At 42.5% G+C, this 20,433-nt stretch overlaps 1 long non-coding RNA gene across 1 annotated transcript in view; it reads left to right on the top strand.

Moving 5' to 3' along the window:
• The first annotated feature begins 772 nt into the window (after window positions 1-772).
• The window catches only part of LOC143008590 (uncharacterized), a 28,378-nt gene continuing 8,717 nt past the window's right edge, over window positions 773-20,433 (top strand). Inside the window, exons 1-2 of the long non-coding RNA XR_012964610.1 lie at window positions 773-1,380; window positions 1,603-1,666. This is a non-coding gene — a long non-coding RNA (uncharacterized LOC143008590). The remainder of the gene's footprint in view (window positions 1,381-1,602; window positions 1,667-20,433) is intronic.

Raw genomic sequence — 20,433 nt, 5'->3', positions numbered from 1 at the left:
GTATGTGTGTGTATGTTCCAAAAGCGTGGGAACTGCAGAGGAGGAAGTGTGTTTTCGGCCTTGCGTTCCCATGGTTTTCTCAGGGAAGAGACCCCCGTGACCCGCCCACCTCTCCCCCCTTTGATATAAGACTCCTCCAACAATTAGGATGTAACGTCTCCTTTCCTTACTCTGCCCTCAGCGCTTCAGCTTCCACTCAAACGTTCCAAATGGGGTCAGTGTGTCTGTCTGTAAGCTTAGATGTGAGACTGTAACGCATCATGAGGGACTAACTGATGTCTAGAGTAACAGAGGAGTGTTAACATCTCCTCCTGCAGCCATATGGTGTGTGTGTGTGTGTGACTTGCTGGTATGATTCACCTCCTGCTGTGGCGTCATCAGAGAATCACTCAGCTCAGCTCAGAGTTTCAGTTGGAGTTGTAGCCGCCGTGCTGGAAGAAAGTTTTAAATTAAATATTCCTAACTAGACCCCCACCCCTCCCCTACACACACACACACCCACACACACCTGTGAAAGCTTTCAATTTCCCTGTCGCCGTCTACTTCAGTCCCAACCTCAGTGTTGCTGTCCTGTACTTTACATTCATGACTTCAGACTACAGCTGCACTCTGGCTCCGCCCCTGAGAAGAGGAGATGTTTTTAATTAGGATCAATCTGAGTCAAAGCATGACTTCCTTGGCATTTCCTCTTCTTCTTCTTCTATTTCATCTTGGTGGAGCTTTAATTCTCTATCACATCAATGATGTCTCTCATTTGTTTCTACACAGTAAAAGCGGTACAGTAAAGACCCTCAGAGGTCAAAGGTCGCATGATTCTCCCCTGGTGGTCCTGAGTGTCTGCTGGTAGAAGCTGAGAGAAGCAGAGTGATCAGAAAACTTCTGAGATGGAAAGTTAAAAATACACTGCAGGGAATTCTGGGAAAAAGGCTCGGCTGCTTTTTTCTTTTCTTTCCCCCCAAACGCAGGAAGCATGTGCTGTTTCTCATGACACACACACACACTGAGGTCAGGTCATTGGTCAGCTTCTCACACACACACACATACATACATATCTGAGATCTGTGTGTGTGTGTGTGTGTGTCTCAGAAGCTGGCCAGTCATTAGTAGAGTTCTGACGAAGCGATGCAGGAAGTGGTAGTTGTGCAGATGACTCAGCCAAGCCACTGCATGCATTTCATTCTTTCTCTCTCTCTCTCTCTCTCTCTCTGCTCCCTCGTCCTTCGTCCCTCTCTGTCATCTGCTCGTCTTCTACATTCTCGTCATCCTTCTCCTTTCTCTCCATTCTGTCACTTGATTTCTTAGTCTCGGTCTCTCTTTCTCTCTCTCTCTCTCTTACTCTTTCTTCTTTTCTGTCCAGATTCATCTTGACCTTCCAACAGGGTGTGTGTATGTGTGTGTGTGTGTGTGTGTGTGTGTGTGTGTGTGTGTGTGTGTGTGTGTGTATATGTGTGTGTGTGTGTGTGTAAAGGACACGCAGCAATGTGTGTGGGAAGATAGCTGGCCTCCTTGAGGGTGATTAAAACATTCCTCTCTTCTTCCTCCCTGCCTCCCTCTCTCTCTCTCTCTCTCTCTCTCTCTCTCTCTCTCTCTGCTTTCCTTTAGTGCTCAGTAAAGACTTGCTGATGAAGAAGGGGAGAGGAAGAGGAGGATGAAGAGAGACAATCTGGTAAGTGAAGGCCACCTGGTCATCGCTGTTATTGATTGGTTGACTTAGCAACGAAGCAGGAATGTGGAGCTGATTTGAAAGTGTGAGCTGAGTGACGGAGAATTAGAGAGAGGAGCTAAATCAAAACTAGATCCCCTCATCAAAGACTGGGAGAGGATTTGTTTTGTGATTAAGAACTTTCAGATTGAAGTTTGCTTCTTGGTAAGACTTCTGTGGAGAGAGCACGGGCGAGAGAGGAGGACTGGTAGAGAGAGAGGAGGACGGGTAGAGAGAGAGAGAGGAGGACGGGTAGAGAGAGCGAGACGGAAAATATTGCGGAGGTTTTCCAGAGTTTGTTGGACGGTTTGAGTCACTGAGCGTTCCTCCATGTGACTTAAAGTGTGTTTGCTTCTCTCAGACGTCTTCAAAAGGAAGCTGATGAATATCTGTAAACAGATCAAAGCATGTAGTTAATAAACGGCACCGTGGCTCTCTTTCTGTAAAAATAACAAATATGTCGCAATTTGGCAGCGAGAGCCGACGGCCCGGAACAGCGAGGACAGACCGGTGCTCAGGTCCGTATCTGCTGGTTTGGCACCTTGTTGTGTTTGTGACCAGCTGCTCCAAACTTGGTCATGATAAGTGATACATGTGTGACGCAGACACTCCACCGCCCAGGGGCCAAAGTGAAACTGGAGGTTTTTCTATCCTGCTGATATTACAGCTGATTTCAGATGGGAACGATGTGTGTGTGTGTGTGTGATGTGCAGGAGCGGTTCAGTCATCAGTCATTAACCTTCAAGTCTCATAGTGACGCTGAGGTGGCGATTCGTAAGTTCACACACACTCACGCGGAATGGTAAACACATTTCGGGATAGTGGAAGTGGGAACCTCACACACCTGCAGTAACACACACCACATTGACACACTCGGTGACTACATACAGCAGGTCTGACCCCAAGGCTTTTGTGTTTTTGTAAGATGGAGGAAGAATACACGCAGCACCTACACAGCAAATCTCACTAATTAGGTCAAGCTGGATCTGTGGGCTGACCGCTGTAGGAGGAGAGTGTAACCATGTTGCTATCAAAGGGAATCAGACTCATGATTTGTCAACTGTGTCACGGCCAAACCCACTTTGAAGTCACTTCCTGTTAAGTTGGCGGCCAAAGTTATCCCAGTTGGCTGCTGTCCACCAACATTCTTCCATAGGAATTAATGAATTTCCCACAGACGGACTAAAGATGTGAGCCTATAACATCAGACACTGAGGAGAAACGGCAAACTTCAGCAGCCACAGTGAAGTGAATGTTGGATCCATTTAAAGCACAGAACACGTCGAGCTTTCATTACATCATCTTATTATTTGTTCTTGTGCTCTTTACAAAGTCTTAAAGGTGGTATCAGTTTCCACACACACACACACACGCGCCCGGCATCGTCACCCCCGTTTACAGTAAATGGGTGTTTTTGTCCTCTGTGGGCCCTGGATGAAGTGATGCAGTTAGTTTTGGTATCAAGTCGGTGGCCGTGCGTCTCCGGCGTGAAGAGAGAGAGCGAGATAGAGAGAGAGAGAGAGAGAGAGAAAGAGAGAGAGAGAGAGAGAGAGAGAGAGAGAGAGCGTGGGTGGTGTGGGAGGGCTGGGACAGAGATGACTCAGCGCTCTGTTGCCGGGTAGAGAAGCACCCGGCGCTCTCCCGCCCCCTTTACATGTAGAAAATACAGTATCTGACGTAACTGCGCTCCCTGTATGTAACGAGGTAAACACCTGCTGTGTGTAAGAAGGCCCCAGGTGAGATTTGCTTTACATCGTCTCCCGGCAACCATGTTTGGTACCACTAGAAGTCCACTAGTCACACCAAATGGTTGAATAGAAGAGGTTGCAGGTTGTAGTTGTTTTCAAGTTTGTTTCATCACTGCTTTACATTTATAATTTATAAATAAAATAAAATATAAAACATTATGGATTTTAGAAGAATCTGCTCGGTTAACATGAAAGAAATACTGCTTTTAATTTGTTCACAAGCTACAGTAAGCAGTCTGGGTGCTGAAGCGTAATGCAAAGTGATAATGTACGTATATAACAGAACAATGTGAGGAAAAATGGAGTTTACCCTCATCAACTTTGTTATTCTCATCTTCTTCAGCTTGTTTGTTGTTGGTCATTGCTTCTCACATTATAGGTGTTAGAGAGCTAGACCTGGTGAGATGCATAGATATGTACCACCTCTTCATCACATCAGCCCAAATACTCTTTCCTGTCTCACTAAAAAGTCCTGGTTTAGGTTGGGCCTTCATAAATGTTTAATTTAAATGAGAATCTGAGTTGCATCCTTGTAGTTTGCTGTGCTCATTAATCCACTATACAGTATATACATATAAGTTCTGATTGTTTAACTATATCAACTCATCATCCTCAAGTGAAGGACTCAAATTGAGGAACACAAAGTACAGATATCAAGATTCTAGAATAGCTTCTCCTTATAATGACTTCAGATCGCTGAGTCGACATTACGGGCACGTATATGATATTTTAAGGTTCGAGGTTGAGCAGATAAGAACAGATACGGCAGAAGTGAGAACCTGCGATGTGTCATCAAGAGAAGTGAAGCTGAGATGAGAGAGCAGAAAATTACTTCACCTGCTCTCTCACAGCCTGAGAATAGATTTCATCTGATATGTCACAAACAGATGAATGTACAGGAGTGTGTAATGTACTCAGAGGGCGTTGTGTGTGTGTGACGTTGGCGCTTGTGTGCCTCTAAATGACTTTAAACCACATTGAGCTACCAGGAATTATACGCGTGTTTTCATAGTGAGTCAGAAAGCAGGTAAAAGATCAATAAATGTCAAGTTGAATATCCTGTCATGGTGAAAACAGTAGTAGGTCACTAGTTTGTGGGTGCGTTTGTTCTGTTACACCTTTAGTTATCATGAGCTATGTTCTCTATGATAGTAAATGACTTAGAAAACCACACGGTACTCTCGTACTAAGAAGAGAGAAGTAACAGAAGCGACAAATTACAAAGATCTCACAAGCTCATATTGGGCAGGACGCGTTTATCTGTTGTTCTCATGTGTCACCGCTAGATGGCGCCTCAGTCCCACAGCAAACAGTCTCCAAGGTTCTTTGTTCTCTTCTGCTTTCTGCCCGTAACGCACCTTTAAAAGACGACAATTAACGCTTATCTTAGAAACTTTTCTGCTTACTTTCGATGTGATAGCAACACTAAGGACAACAGACGGGCTTTTTAAACGCACCACGGCTCTGTTTGAGGCGGTTATGTTGTTATTTACAGGCCGATTCCGAGAGCTGCTCTCGGATCTTATCAACCGCAAAACTCGACACAATATTTCCACAACATTCCTATAAAACACTGATTATAACAGTCCGTGTAATGACGTAATGACGTGATGCGAAATAGTGGAGTAACAGATGATTTTGCCCGCCTGTCTCACTATACTCACTTTTAACCAGAAAACTGAGTAATTGTTTGTGTGATATTTAAGCATTTTTCCTTTTTTAATTGTGAATTCTGGTAAAATTCGACAAATAAATTAGCCAGGAATGATTAAAAACAAATACGACGACTTTCATAACACACAGCCTTATTAAAATTGACCCAGAAAATTAATCAAAATGTCTGTAATGTTACTTTCTCAAGCAGAATTTCAAGATGACCGCAGATCAAATGTGTTTTAAACAGAACAAAACCAACATGTTATAAAAACAATGCGGATAACCAGTGCTTACTGTGACGTTGCTTTATTTTTGAGATTGAGATTCACTTTACACCTTTAGTGGGGGTGTCGAACATCTATTAATATATATATATTAAATAAAAAGTTGTCAAATTAGATGATTAATAAATAAATCCTCTGAGTGATTGTTTGTGTCTGAAATCAGTAAAATGACGTACTAACTGAAAAACTGAATGATTTCCTTTTTATGACTCGATTCGTCCTTTTATCAGCGCAGAAGTTGTTGTATGAAAATAGTTTTGTATTATCGTCTTTGCAAATTAATTTATGTGGGATTTCTGCGGTTTAATGACATCATTAAAATATAAAATAAAAACTGGAATACATTTTAGGAAAACCCGAAAATGGTGGCCGAGTTCCTGCCGTCCAGGTACAAAACAGGTTGCCATTAAAATATAAACGTAAAGGAGAAATAAAATGTAGTAAAACACAACTGTGTAACATGTTTTTTTTTCACATTGTTTTGCGGTTTAATCCCTTTTAAAGCTGCGTACTTGAGTCCTGCGCTCATGTCCGACGCTTCGTTTCCCGTCTGAGTTCATAAAAATGTATAAAAAAAATAATTATAGTAACGGTTAATGGATTATAACTCAGCAACACGTCGAACTCCAGATTTGACCGATTAAGACTTAAAATAAAACATCGATTAAAACACAAGTTTCCGGTGAAATGTAGCAGGAAGAGGATTCTTGTCGCGACTCTTTTTTCTTGCATAATTGAGTCTCTGATATTGTTGACAGATGTTTATAATTTATAACAAACGACCACAACAACAGGAGAAGATAATCAAAGGTCAAAGGAGATAAGTTTCCTGTGTGATATGACAGTAGACATTTGACATTTAGGATGTGTGTCTGGCCTGTTTACCTTCTCTGTGTGTGTGTGTGTGTGTGTGTGAGAGAGAGAGAGAGAGAGAGAGTGTGTGTGTCCCCACTCTGTTGTACAAAAGCACGTGTAGAAGTGTAATTGTGTAATTTATTACAAAGCAAAAGTATATAATGACTTTGAAGAGTAAATTAATGGATAATTGTTCCTGTAATATTCAAGAAAATCTCATTTAAACCTTCTGTTATTAATATTCCTGCAGTGTTATTCCAATATTCTTAAACAACCAATTGTTAATTTTGTGTTTAAAAACGTATTTTTATGTGTGTATCATCTCATTATTAGTGTGTGATTCTGCTGTGTGGTGTGAAGGTGTGTACACACTTTATAAACATGACTTTGCTTCGTGTAATACAGGAAAAAGAAGGTAAACACATACGATAGAATAGATAGAAAACTAAATTAAAGCTAGATTTGAAAAGATGTGTAAATATGTAAATGGCCTGCAACCTTTTGAATTTCATTTTCTTTGAACCTTCAATATAAAAGGTTTCACATCTTTAACCTTGTGCGTGTGTGTGTGTGTGTGTGTGTGTTTCTGTGTTTCTGAGTCACATTAGGCCCCTGCGGTTGTGTGTGTGTGCGATATCAATCTCAACTTGAAATAACCGTAAAGGGAACACGAGCAACATGAACCTAATGTGCGTCCATCTTTTCTGCTGAGAAAAACACAATCGGACAATATCAAACTATCAAACTAAAGGTACAAATCTAGAATCATTTCAGGCAAAATTCATTTCTGCTTTTCAGACTAAAAACCAGTGGCTAAGTGAGGTGTAGGTTTCACATCATTATGCTTTGTGTGTTTACTAGCAGCTATAGTTCAAATAAGTCTCTGTTTTTCCCTCGTGTGTGTGTGTGTGTGTATGTGAATAGTGTAAGTAAATTACAGCACACACATACATCAAGCTTTATGAAATACACTAAAAGAACTTTTTGTGGATTTGTGGTGTGTAGATTATATATTTACTGTCCATTTAAAATGTCTAGATTGAGAGTTTAGTGTTTTAAATGGTGCAGGATGGAATAATTCCACTTGTTTCTGTTTATTTACACGTTTATTTTCTCTTTCCAACATCAATAGATTTGGTAGAAATGATTGTCACATGAACTTCCTTGATGTGAATATTGCCTGTTCCAAAAATTCAGTTTCATACCAAAAACCAAACTGAAACTTCATAATACAGCATTATTCTATATGAAATCTTGATCTATCAGAATTACGAGTTACAGTATGACTCTTTAGTTTCACTTTAATTCAACTTGTATAGTAGTAGTTGGATAGTTGGACTTTCCCTTCACACGGCAAATCTGCCATTAGTATTCAAGCTGCTGTTGGATTCTACAAACCGAATTGAATTTAAACTGAAATTCGTTCCACTGACTGACATTTATTTGTGTTGCAACCCTTGAGAGTGGAAAGCAAATTTAAAAAAGCCTAATGTCGAGTCCTTCGAGTCGCTCTGAGTAGGGAAGTTAGTTTTCCATTACAAGTGCTATTTTCTTTACACCTTGCACGAGCCCTCACACGGTGCATATCAGCTTACACCACAATGATTCAGATGCTGTAAAACTCTGCGGTCAGGACGGCTGTTTGGAGGAGGTATGGAATCCCTACTGATGGTGATGAACAGGTTCAACTAAGAGAGAGAGAGAGAGAGAGAGAGAGGGAGAGAGAGAGAGACTTAAAGATGGTGATTAGATTTTGACAGTATGATCATGTTGAGAGATTGCTGAGAGGCGAAGCCATAACTGGAGGACTGTTGGGCCTTGGTGGAGGTATGCAGTCTGTTGTGTGCCCCTCTAGTTTAACATGGTTCTGTTGTGATCTTGAACCTGCTGTGTTGATTGATTGTTCATGTACATTGCACAGATTGTTAACACCGTCATCCTTCTTTCCACTTTGTCTCCAGTCAGTCCTCCCATTTATTCTCCCTCTCGAGCCTTCACAGCGCTGACTGACTGATCTCTTTTCCAATTAATTCGATATGTCTTGAAGATCAGTTTCCACCTCAGCAGCACAGCAGCACCCTCATCAGGCCGTTATCTGCGCTGCGTGTGTGATGGACATACCTGTGGCTGTTTGTGTTTGTGTCTGTTTGGAAATGAGATCCTTACTAACGAGTCATACACACACACACCTACACACAACCGTACCTGCTCACACCCTCATACCGTCTCACGCAGACAAACACTTACACACCCACATGTTCACTTTGTCTGTCACTCTCTACTACACACACACGCACACATGCAATCCTCCATCTTTTGGCACGCACTTTCACACACTAGTGTTCATGTTTGCCAGATGAGTGTGTGTGTGTTAGCGTATGGATTCTGATCACTCCAGTATCACTACTACACTACAATACGTGCTTCTATTGTTACTAGAGCTTTAACAAGTCATATACAACCACTCACACTCATACTCCTGTTTGAACTGAAACTACAATTACTAGTGTTTACATCTTTATTACTAATCATTTTACCACTACCACAAGCACTACTACCATTATTATAAAAGAAAGTGTTTAATGTTGAGGGTTTCCTGAGGATTTCTACAGTTTTTAACCACATTTCCAATTTTCTGCTGATCAAAGTTCAAATATTAACCAGCCGTCTGTTATCAGAAATGTCACTTTCCTCTCTGGCATTCAAAGCATTTCCTGGTGTGCTAACTTGGCATTTAGAGCAGAGGAGCATGACTTTGACCTTTAACATTTAGAACACTGAAAGCCAAATAAAAAACTAATTTGAATCTTGCACACGAGTGTAATTAGCAGACACGTCGCTGTGGTTGTTTGTGTTTTTCCCCCACAGTCTAAAAATGTTCATGTACATTAAACCTACACCGAATAAACAGAATAAACAAATACTGAAGCCCACGCCAACCTAACCTCTCTCTTTCTGTGTGTGTGTGTGTGTGTGTGTGTGTGTGTGTGTGTGTGTCAGACTTTGTTTTGTGCTTGCAGCCACAACCAATAACATCTTTGTAGAATTATCTGTGCATAATAATGTGTTTTTTTAAGGTAAAAAATAAAGATAATTTGGGTCAAATGTCAAAATCAACTGAATCTTTTGATTGACAGCTGATTCATGTGTAGTTTTAATGAATATTTCTAATTCAGGACTTTGACTTTGACTTTTACAGTAGATATCATGGTTGATTGGCTAACCAGTTAAAATGACGCATAATCACATCCAACCACATGATCAAAAATGCTCAGTTAGAGTCAGATGAGCACCAAAATCACCGGGTTTGCTGAGATGGACGAGTCACAAAGACGAAGTGAGACGAACAAAGTAGTTGATGAAAGTTACGTGGGTTTGATTTGACTTAACAGATGAAGCGCGCACACACACACACACACACACACACACACACACACACACACACACACACACACACACAGGCTGGTGCCTCCTTTCCCTGAATAGTAAAACTTGGGTCTGAAACCCACAAACCTTTTCTCAGTTCTGTTTCTCAGAATTTGACAAAGACAGAAAATGTTGTTTCACGTGAAAGCTGTGGGGTTTGGAGTCCGGACAAAGGTGTTTATTATTCCCGGAACACTTCGCCACCAGCGAATCGTCCTCACCTCTCCGTACGAGGAAACACTGTGTAACGTGAGATGTGAGATGAGAGATGAGCTACTGGTTGTCAGCCTCTTATCTGATCTCACTGATATGAAGCTTTATTAACACAGAACTCTCTCTCTCTTTCTACTGAAATTTCTCTGTCATATTCAGCGATTCTGACCATATTTCCTCACCGTTGACGTGTGACCTAATAACATCTCTGTGAGTGTGTATTTCTCACACACGGTTAAGTTATTTGTCTCTCTGCTCTCAGTAAAGTTTGGAGTTTAAAAAAATCCAGCGGCTGATGAAACATTTCCCAACCCTCAAGGCAACACGTGCTGAGCTGTGGTGTGGTCAGAATCAATCGGCTCAGTGGAGAAAGGTGCAATGATTCGGTCCCGGTGGAGGAAAGAGAATTAGAACATTAGAGGACGGCTGTATTTAAGCGGCCTAAAAATAAAACTGGAGTAATTGAGGCAGATAATGACACGGAGGCAGGGAGGGAGAGCGACAGAAGCAGAAACTACAGCACGCTTCCACTCACAATCGCCATCTCAACCCGTCCCACCTTCTGTGAACACGGAGACTTCACACACGTCTGCATGTCCTCTCTCTAGCTCAGCTCAGGGGTCCATGGGAGTTTCTGGCTCCTTTGCGTGTCCCAACACAGAGAATATTAGCTTTTATTTGTAATGGCACAAAGTGTTTTGCATAGATTTGCATGGCTGTTCTAAGCTCATACTGCATTAGTGTGTGTGTGTGCGGCTCAGATTGAGATTGTTTGGAAAGTCTTTTGCACTTTAATCCAGTGTTTGCTGCTCGTTCCTGAACTCCCACTCCTGCTTATGTATCACTGTTGCAATGAACACCAATAATAGAACCATAATAGTGTTGATGTTCTTTGTTCTAACATGGAGCAGACGGATCAGTGAGGTTCACCACAGAGGAAAATACAACAAATGAAGATTTGTTCTGGTTTGCTCAGCTGCATCTCTTGTAAATTGCATCACCGTTTTACCCACAACCACAGTAACAAACAGCATTATTTACTCTTCGGTTATTATCGAAGCAGTTGACACGATAACTGCTGTGATTATTCCTCCATCAGCAACAGCAGCAGCAGCAGAGTGAAGTCGTCGTAGAAACGATCATCAGGCCAAATAAACTGTCAATGTGAGATAAACAAGACTGATAGAAACAAACTGTTTTCCATCTATCACTCTTTTGAATTCACTGCCTTATCAAGAGTGAGTCAGTGTGCGTGTGTGTGTATGTGTGTGCGTGTGCATGTGTGTGTGTGTGTGTGTGTGCACCCTCCCACCTGTGGCTGTCTCCTCTGCCAGACCGTGGGAGGCCTGTAGACTTCTAGTGTGTCACATCAGGACAAACACACACACACACACACACACACACACACACACACAATGCTGTACATTAGCTCCTCTTCTTCAGCAAACATTTTCATTTGAGGCAAGAGATCTCCTGATTGGATGAAATGCAAAGTGCCCCTCTCCACCTTCTCACATGGACAGAAGCACAAAGTGACCTTGGTTTGTTGTATCTTGTTGTTCTTCTTGCTGTGATGGCGGAGCTGACGCCCAACCGTTGGCAGAGCGAGCCGTTGAGCAGCTCGGGGTGATCTCAGGACAGGCGTGCAGATGGGCCTCGTTTCAGGATCCTCTGCAGTTTGCATATAGGAAGAGAGTGGGAGGACTGAACGCTCCACCGCCTGTCTGTCTCACCAACACCAGACTCTTCTCAGGAGTTTGCTTGATCTTTTGTGGTGTTTTAGAGATGTTTCAATCACATGTTTGAGCTCAAATAAATAGATAAATAGAGAGCTCAAATAAATAGATAAATAGAGATAAAGGAGTTTGTTGCTGATTTGAGTAGAAAGAGCTTCAGGTCATGTGATGTCAGGAGCAGGAAGTCTGGTTCTGGTTTACAGCGTTGTTGTTTGCTGTACATCATGATTAAACTGGGATCAACCGAAGGTCAGAAGTCATTATGAGGATAGAAATTTCTTCACATGTCTGGATGAGGTGACACAGGAGAAATGTATTCCATATTGATTTTGCTTTGATCTTCAGATCAGATATCTTACTGTTGTTGAGCTGTTGCTAAGTGCACAGCCGGGGAGAGTCACTGATGCGCTCCGCTGCCTTCCATACACACACACACACACGCACCCACACAGTTTATATGGGTGTCATTAAAGAGCACAGAAGCTGATCCTCACTAGCTGCACTTTGTTCAAATGACTAATGGACATCATCAGTGTTAATAAATACCACTTAGGGTTAAAGAACTGCGGTGCTGTGACATTTAACACGGCAGGAAAGAGTAAAGGGATGGATTTAAACAGTATTCAGTGCCATAGTGGGACACATCAGAACCAACAGAAGCGCTTTGACGTCTTCACCATCCGCTCTCTTAGAATCCACTAAACAGACCAACAGATCCACTGAAGCTTCTGTGTGTCGTGAGTCAAAGCAGCACACTTCACATTCAGGCACACAGAGGAGAGAAGATGCTTCAGTTAGTTTGAAATGAATTTATGCTGTTGTGTGGAGTGTGTATGAGTGTGTATGAGGACTTGGTTTACAATTGGTTGCGTTTCCTCGCCACTTCATCCTTTCAACAGTTAGTGGAGTCGTGTTCTGGGCCTACATACACACACCACAGCACACACACACACACTAAGCCAGCAGCCTCTGTCTGACTTTGTTTGCTCTTTTTTCTCCTTCCCCTCTCTCTTTCTTGTCCTCTCTGCTTCAGCGGCTCTTCTGCTGACTAAACCTGCGACGCTTCATGGTGGTGAAATTTAGAACTTATAAATAGATAAACAGAGTGGAGTGTTTCTGTTATTTTCATCGGCTTGTTGCTTCAAAACGAGTGTCGATTCAAAATTCAGCAGTCACACCTTATGTTGAACTTTCTTTATCACATTTCTTTGCCTGTTACTCATGTTCTCTTCTTATTCTACATCAAATATCAGCAACAGGAAAGACTGAGAAAGAGATTTCAACTCAAACTACCACTCTTAAAATGTAATCTAAATAAAAATAAGGCCTTTCTTTTTAAAACTCTAACATCTAATCAGGCCCCACTTGTTGCAGGACTCTTTCTTTCATAATCCTTTATTCATTTTCCTTCTCTGACTGGTGTGTTTCTTTCATTTCCCCTCTTTCAACTTCAAAAAACGGCAGCGACAGAGAAAAAGGAAAAGTACATTTCAGCTCCTCTAGCCGCCGCGCCGCGCCGCTCTGTCTCTTTCTCTTTCATCCTCCCGGCTTCCTTTTCACTTTTGTGCAAAAGTACGCCGCGCCTGAACGCATCAAAGCTCGGCCTAGTCTCCTCTCCTTCGCCCTCTGACTAATTTTCGTAGTAAAAACACGCGGAACGAAGCTGATCTTTCCATCCTGCTGTGTTTTGGTCACACGGCCCGGCTGGATTATGTCACCAGTCTCATAGCTGCTCTGTGAAATACCACGGGGGCTGGCCGTCTCCTGCCGCCTCTGTTTACAACCCACCAAGACAAACCCTGCGTCTCCTATCTGGGGAAAAATTGTCCACCTTAAATCTAAATTTACTTTGCATGTGCGGTTTTTGCTGCCGGCTAGAAAATTGTGTCTGCAGTTTCATCTCAGGCCCTTGAATGCATCTCAGTGTCTCTAAAGTGTTAAAAACAAAGTTAAACTGTTGATGTTGCTGCAGAAAACATTGCTCAGTATTTATTGGAGCCTGGGTTTGTGCGTATTGTGCAGTTTGTTAGCTTGGGTTTGGTGTTTTTAAACAAATAAAAGCTTCAGTCATATTGAAACTCTGAATCAGAATGAGAATTACTTTGATCGGTGAGGCTTTAAGGTGACATATAAACTACTGAGTGGGCGGCCGCGCCAATAATGTTTCTCTCTTCTGATCTGTATTTTTGATGCCTTAGTCAGAAGAGTAAAATTGTAACTAAGCTGTTATGTGACAGTATAATCTAATCTCACTAATCTGACTGATTGATTTTGTTTATGTGGGAGAATTTCTGTTGCAAACTTGCTTCAAAATGTAAAAATAATCATCACTCAAATTTTACAAATATAAAATATGAGTGAGTTGCATAAATTCCTGATTTTTGCTGAGGCATTTCTGGGTCAAATTAACAGGAATCAGTCACTGAAACTCTTCTTCTCTCTGCTTTTATCCGTGTCAGATTCGTTTTTCAAGCTGTAAATTTGTGTCAGTTTGCAAAATTCGACGGTTAAAGAAACGTATTTCTTCGTTTGTATGGGTATGGGTTTTAATTGGTGTCAGACTTGTTTTGTTCTTATAAATAAATGGGTGTCATAGTGAAACCGTGATGCTCTGGAGTGATAATATTACAGAGCACCGGGGGAAATTTACCTCGTGAAATGTTCTGTTCTCTCACAACCCACTCAAGTTTCGACTGGAAAAATCGTTTCACCTTTTCTGCAACAACAAATGCTTATTATAAAGAGAAAAATGGTGTGTGTGTGTGTGTGTGTGTGTGTGTGTGTGTGTGTGTGTGTGTGTGTTTGTGTGTGTGTGTGTGTGTGTGTGTGTGTGTGTGTGTGTGTGTGTGTGTGTGTGTCTGTGTGTGTGTGTGAATATCAGTATTTAGCGTTGTAGTATTATAGAGTTGACTCACGCTTACTTCTCTCGAGTTTAGTTTTTCAGTTTGAAAGTATTTGGTTTATGTTCTGGCTCATATCGCCTCCCGTGTGTGTGTATGTGTGTGTGTGTGTATGTGTGTGTGTGTGTGTGAGAATGTGTGGGAGATGAAGGTTAATGTCTCTCTGCGGTGTGATCATGACTAAACACTTATTAAGTTATTTCACTAGCCTGTAAAACCTTAACTATCATTTCCTCTGGCTGATGATGTCGTTGGAATCTACCATTGACTTTATGAGTAATTATGTATCTGACTGTTTACTGGCTGATTAAAATGGTTCAGGCTGTGTTGCACACCTTGGTAATTATTTTAATTCCGTTGTTGCTGCTGCTTCATCGTCTTCTTCTTCTTTTCAGATGTTTAAATGTCAGATCCTCCTGAGCTGAAAGGTGTTTATGTTTTCACTCAGGCAGTTTGCTGTGCTAAGGCCGTGGGTGGCATCAGTGTGTGACTGTTAGAGGAGTCGGCTAATGTGTTCCCTGCGCATGTGTGTGTGTGTGTGTGTGTGAGAGGGTGTTTTATATTTAATTGTCACGTGTGTATCATGTGTTTATTGGATGTGCATGCACGGGCACGGTATGATTCTGTGTGTGTGTGTGTGTGTGTGTGTGTGTCTACATGTGTGTGTGTATTTTTAGCTGTGTACCTAATTCTTCCATTTGTGTGTTTATGTTTATACTCAGCTACAAGTGTGTGTGTGTGTGTGTGTGTGTGTGTGTGTGTGCATTTCAACACGCTTGGCCCTGTGTGTGCAGCTCGACATGTGTGTGTGTGAGTTTTTCAGTGTGTTTCCGTTAACATGCATTACGTGGGGGCCTTATATAGGCTGTGTGTGTGTGTATGTGTGTGTGTGTGTGTGTATTTGCATGCGTGCGGGCCTCGTGCCTGCTTGTCAGGGTGTGTGTGAAAGACGTTGTTCCCTCTTCTCTCTCTGCTCGTCGTCTGACATTTACACATTCAAATCCAGAGATTGTTAATCGTCATTTGAGGCTCATGTCAAAGGTTTGCTGCTCGTTTCAGCTTCACCTTCTCCCCTCACGTTTCAGCTTCACCTTCCCCCCTCACGTTTCAGACTCTGGGGCTTTCCTTTGTCCTTCAGTGAAAGTTCACCATTTTTCACCAAAGAGAACTTTTCAGGAACTAAGACGCTTAGTTTAGCTTTTAGCTTCGCCGTGTTGCTGACTGACAGTGAATGTAACAATCTGTTTTAAATCTTATATCCACTATCACTCTGTAATAATGTTATTTATAGACTTAAGTGGGAGGGTAAAGAGGAAATATGAGGCTTATTAATCACTTATTAAGGGTTTTGCTCCTTTTTGATTTCCTCATTCTCCAGTATTTTTGCCTTTCTTGTGTATTCACTGTTATTTGTTGTATTTGTGAGTCACTCTGACACTAATGCTGCCTAAATATGAGTGAATGGAGCGACAGCACAGCAGGATTCTTTGATCTTTCCAGTCTGAATGAAACATCCTAAGTTGCTTTCTGTTGTCTGGAGCTGAAGGTTCATGGATTTTATTTTACTTAAATTTCGCCCCGTTTGAGGAGAGAATCCTGTTTCCCACAGTGGCTGATCAAGCAAGAGTGTGAACAGCAGATTAGAATACATGATGTCATTATACACGGAGCCGCAGCATGGAGATACAGTGGTGTTTCTGTTGTTGCCATAGGGATTGTTTACAGGCAGTCTGGAAAGTTTACTGAGAACAATGTAGTTAAATGTCACAGATTTTAACATGTTAGTCAATATTTAGTTCAGCTTTAGTCTGGGTCTTCAACTGAATGTTCATTTCTGCGTCTATAGAGAGAAGAATAACAATGAGTCAGCGAGTCGTCTGCTCTCTGGAGGCATAACCCGATTATTCCTCGCATTCTTTTGCTTTGTTGTTTTCGTTAATATTGATGATCCACCCTGCTGTCGCCTCATGTAACCTAAATGTAAACACACAGCTCTGCCTGGATTTTCCCTGTGATATCAAACATCTCACTTCCTTTTTGAAGCCGTTTTTGTTTACCAGCTAAACTGAGCTATTTTTACCGGAGGAAGGCCTCAGCTCGCTCTCAGGCCTGGTTCAGTGGCCTTCCCCCCCCCCCCCCACCCCTCCTCCTCCTCCTCCTCAGCACGTGTGTCGACGCACAACAACACTTCATGTTCCTTTTGTTCGCCCGGCGAGTTCTTGTTGTGAAACGTTACACAGGCGAGGTGGAAGCGGCGGCTGCAAGCGTCTGCCGCGGCGGCTGCAAGCGTCTCCCGCGGCGGCTGCAAGCGCCTGCCGTGGCGACGCAGCAGGTTCAACAAAGCTTCACCGTGTTTGCACAGAATATTAAACCGGGTCAGAGTGGAATGTAATGACTGTAGGAATCATGTGTTACTTTAATGTCATGCAAATCAGCCCAGAAACGTCCCAGACCGGACAAATATGCAAGTTTAGCTGCATGTTTTCGCTCCTACGCTTGACTTTCTTCCTCCTGACACACAAATGGAGGTTTGTATGTTTAAAACTGATGACTTTATCTACTATATCTGCTAGTTTTGTTGTGACGGATCTTGGTTGACTTGTGCGACTAATGAAGGCCTAATTGCAGCTTTTCCTCTTCACTAATATCACATTTCATCGGCCCTCTTTGATGCCGCTCATCAGGGGGAACGATCTTAGGCGCCTCTTTGATCGCAATCGACGTATTAGTAAAGGTGGAGTGGCGTTTGGTCACATACCTTAAATGAGTCTCACTTTTGCTTCAAAGGAGTCAGAAATGTTTTTTTCATGCATGACTCACAGAACCACAGAGCGAGTTCATCTCCATTCATCCTTTCATTGTTCATCTCCCTGACTGGTGAGTCGCGCCGTCGGCTGCAACCCAGAATGAAAATGACATTTCTAAGTTCCACTGTGGCATTTTCAGCCCGTTCGTCTCGTTTGAGGTTTGAGAGACGAACCGCAACCTAATGCAAACAAACAGGATCGCTATTGATTTCAGCCGCAGGAACAGTTGAGCGGAGTGACGGAGAGGCGTGGATTCCACCGCCTGTGCTCAGTAAACTGTGTTACTGTGTTAGAAGAAGGAATGAAAGTAAAGATATGAACATCACTGGATACTAAACAAGGCAGGAACGTCACATTTCCTCTCCTCTCATGCTGTAATTTGAGCCATTAATGTTTTATAAGATCAATCTGGGGTTACACAAAAGTTTCAGAAGGACAAAATGTCTGTAGCATTGCCGGTAATGTCCAAGTCCCAGATTAAAAAGGAGAATTGTAGGAACACTCACATTTAAATTTTGTATCAGATGAGCTTTTGTTAGACTAATATTGGTTACAAGTTCAGTTCTCACGTGCAAAGAGCCGCAGCTGGCGTGATAATTAGCTGCCGTGTGTGTTTGTTCTTCTCCGCCGTCATCCTGAGTCACTGCGGTGCTGTAAAAACACACTGGCAGCTCACAGTGTTCTCTGTGAGCTCAATCAACCATGATTTAGTGTTAGATTCACTTCTAAAATGTGTCCCGGGATGTACCGAAGCTTCATTTGCATACGTGCCGTGCCTTTGGAACATAAATTGTTTTTTGAAAATAAAAGTACCAAAACATTTTGAATGACAGACAGATTTTTTGGGGTTATTCTTCAAAAAGTACAGTGTGTACTGATGCAGGCAGGCAGCGACCCCACGGAGACGGGCTGCCTCATCACCTGACACGTGCGTGGGAAGGAGAGAGAGAGAGAGTGAGAGAGAGAGAGAGAGAGAGAGAGAGAGAGAGAGAGAGAGAGACAGAGAGAGATTAAATTGAAACCTGGTTTTAATTCCTGCAGTCACTTTCCAGGTACACCACACACACATACACACACACACACACACACACACACACACACACACACACACACACACACACACACACACACACACACACACACACACAAAGAATAAGAGAGAATAAGAAAGTCTACAGCTACAAATGGTCCCAATGCAGTAACATCTTTATATTTCTTACAATTTGCGGTGAAATTGCTTGGGAGTAACTGAAAAACTGTAAAGCTGATCAAAACGTGATTGTTCAGTTGAAAATGTTTTTTGAAGTTTTCCGACTCGATAATGATACAGTTCAAAGCTGCAAGAAATGTTTGTATTTTCCTAATGAATCCCTGAGGGGGAAGTGAGTCACTGCAGCGCCAAAGAGTCACGGTTCAGACTGGAGAAGGGAGAGGGAAAGACAAAGAGAAGAAGAAGAAGAGGAAGAACATGTAAACAACTATATTATCAATAAATAGCTCCTTTATAAATTAAAGATAAGTGTAGTCCTCGTTGAAGATGACCTGAAAGCACCCACATCACCCCCCTCCCCCCCCCCCCCCCCCCTCCCTTGCACACACACTCACACGCACACACACATAAACAGGATTCAGGTTTAGTCAGCCCTCTGCCCACGCATCCATGCATCTGTCTGCTGTGTGGGACGCTGCTCAGACGGTCGAACAATACACCAACACATGTGACCGCTCAGTATTATGTACACCCCCCCCCCCCCCACACACACACACACACACTCCAAATGCCTTTATGTTGATGAGAAACTTTAGTTTGCTCTTGAGCTTGAGCTTGTGTGTGATATGAAATGTGATTAGTGTGAATGTGAATGTCACCAAATCCTAGGTTGTGACAGAACATGTTTCTCTTGCTGTGATGATTTTGCAACATTGTCTATCTCTATCTCTATCAGATCTCTTCAGTTGGAACATTCCGTCTTTGCAATATGGAGAAGTGAGAGTTTGTCGTGTATGTAAACATGTATAGGTTCAAAATGAAACACGTGTAGTCATCTGACATCTTTCAGTGGTGAAGACATGAGAGAGTTTTGATTCCACTGATCATCATCATCATCATCATCATCATCCTCATCATAATGTTGCCATAGGAAGGAAACAGCCTGGAGACATCACATGATGAATGTGAGCTAACATGTTTACAGTGATGCTGCACGTTTTGTTGACAGTTGACCGCTGTGGAAGAGTAAAGAAGTGTCTGCCTGGTGCAGTTTACATACGTAATGAAGGAATGAGTGTGTGCTGTGGTTTGCAGTCAGTCGTGATGGTTTGGGTTTAATGTGGTTTGAGTTGGTGAACATGGTGTGAGCTTATTAACACTGTGTTACCATGACCTCTGTGTAAGCTCAGGGTCTGAGTGAGAGTCAAGGGTTTTGATTCAGAAACAAAATGCCTTGGAATCTGTAAAGTGAAGTTAAATGATGTGGGTATTTGTTCACTGCAGCTGAGTGCTCAGACATCAACAAACCCTCTGCCTGTGATCCTGTCAGAAACAGCTGATGTGCCAAAATGCTCGGTCACCTCCTCACGTCTTCTGCATTTCAGGTTTAAGGCGTCTGGTTGGTTCACTCTCAAATGGCCAACAGAGCGCAGCAGCAGCAGCAGATTAATTAGCTAAAGTGTGTTTCCATCCATCACAGTCCCGATGATCAATAGGAGTCAAGGCAACAGACTGGGCAAAAATCACAAGTCTACACCCCAGAGGCTCATATATCACTGTGTGTGTGTGTGTGTGTGTGTGTGTGTGTGTGTGTGTGTGTGTGTGCGTGTGTGTGCGTGTGTGTGCGTACGTGTGTGTACGTGTGTGTACGTGTGTGTCCGTGTGTGTACGTGTGTGTTTGGGTGCTTTTAATGTACAAAGAGAGAGAGAGAGAGCGAGAGAGAGCGACTGCCTGGCAACAGAGGCCACGCAAAGAGCCAGAAACATTCATGTGGATAATAGTTTTTAAGTGCAAAGTGAGCGAAACGCAGACTTAGATCAGGCGTATGTGGTGAGTGTGTGTGTGTGTGTGAGAGAGAGTAACAAAAAAGTCAAATTACACGAAAGCTGCACTGA

The sequence above is a fragment of the Genypterus blacodes genome, unplaced genomic scaffold (genome assembly GCF_046128005.1).
Source record: "Genypterus blacodes isolate CSIRO-AG114 ecotype Tasmania unplaced genomic scaffold, CSIRO-AGI_Gbla_v1 ptg000105l_1, whole genome shotgun sequence".
NCBI lineage: Eukaryota > Metazoa > Chordata > Actinopteri > Ophidiiformes > Ophidiidae > Genypterus > Genypterus blacodes.
The sequence above is the reverse complement of the archived record's forward strand: the minus strand, read 5'-3'. Positions and strand labels throughout refer to the sequence as shown.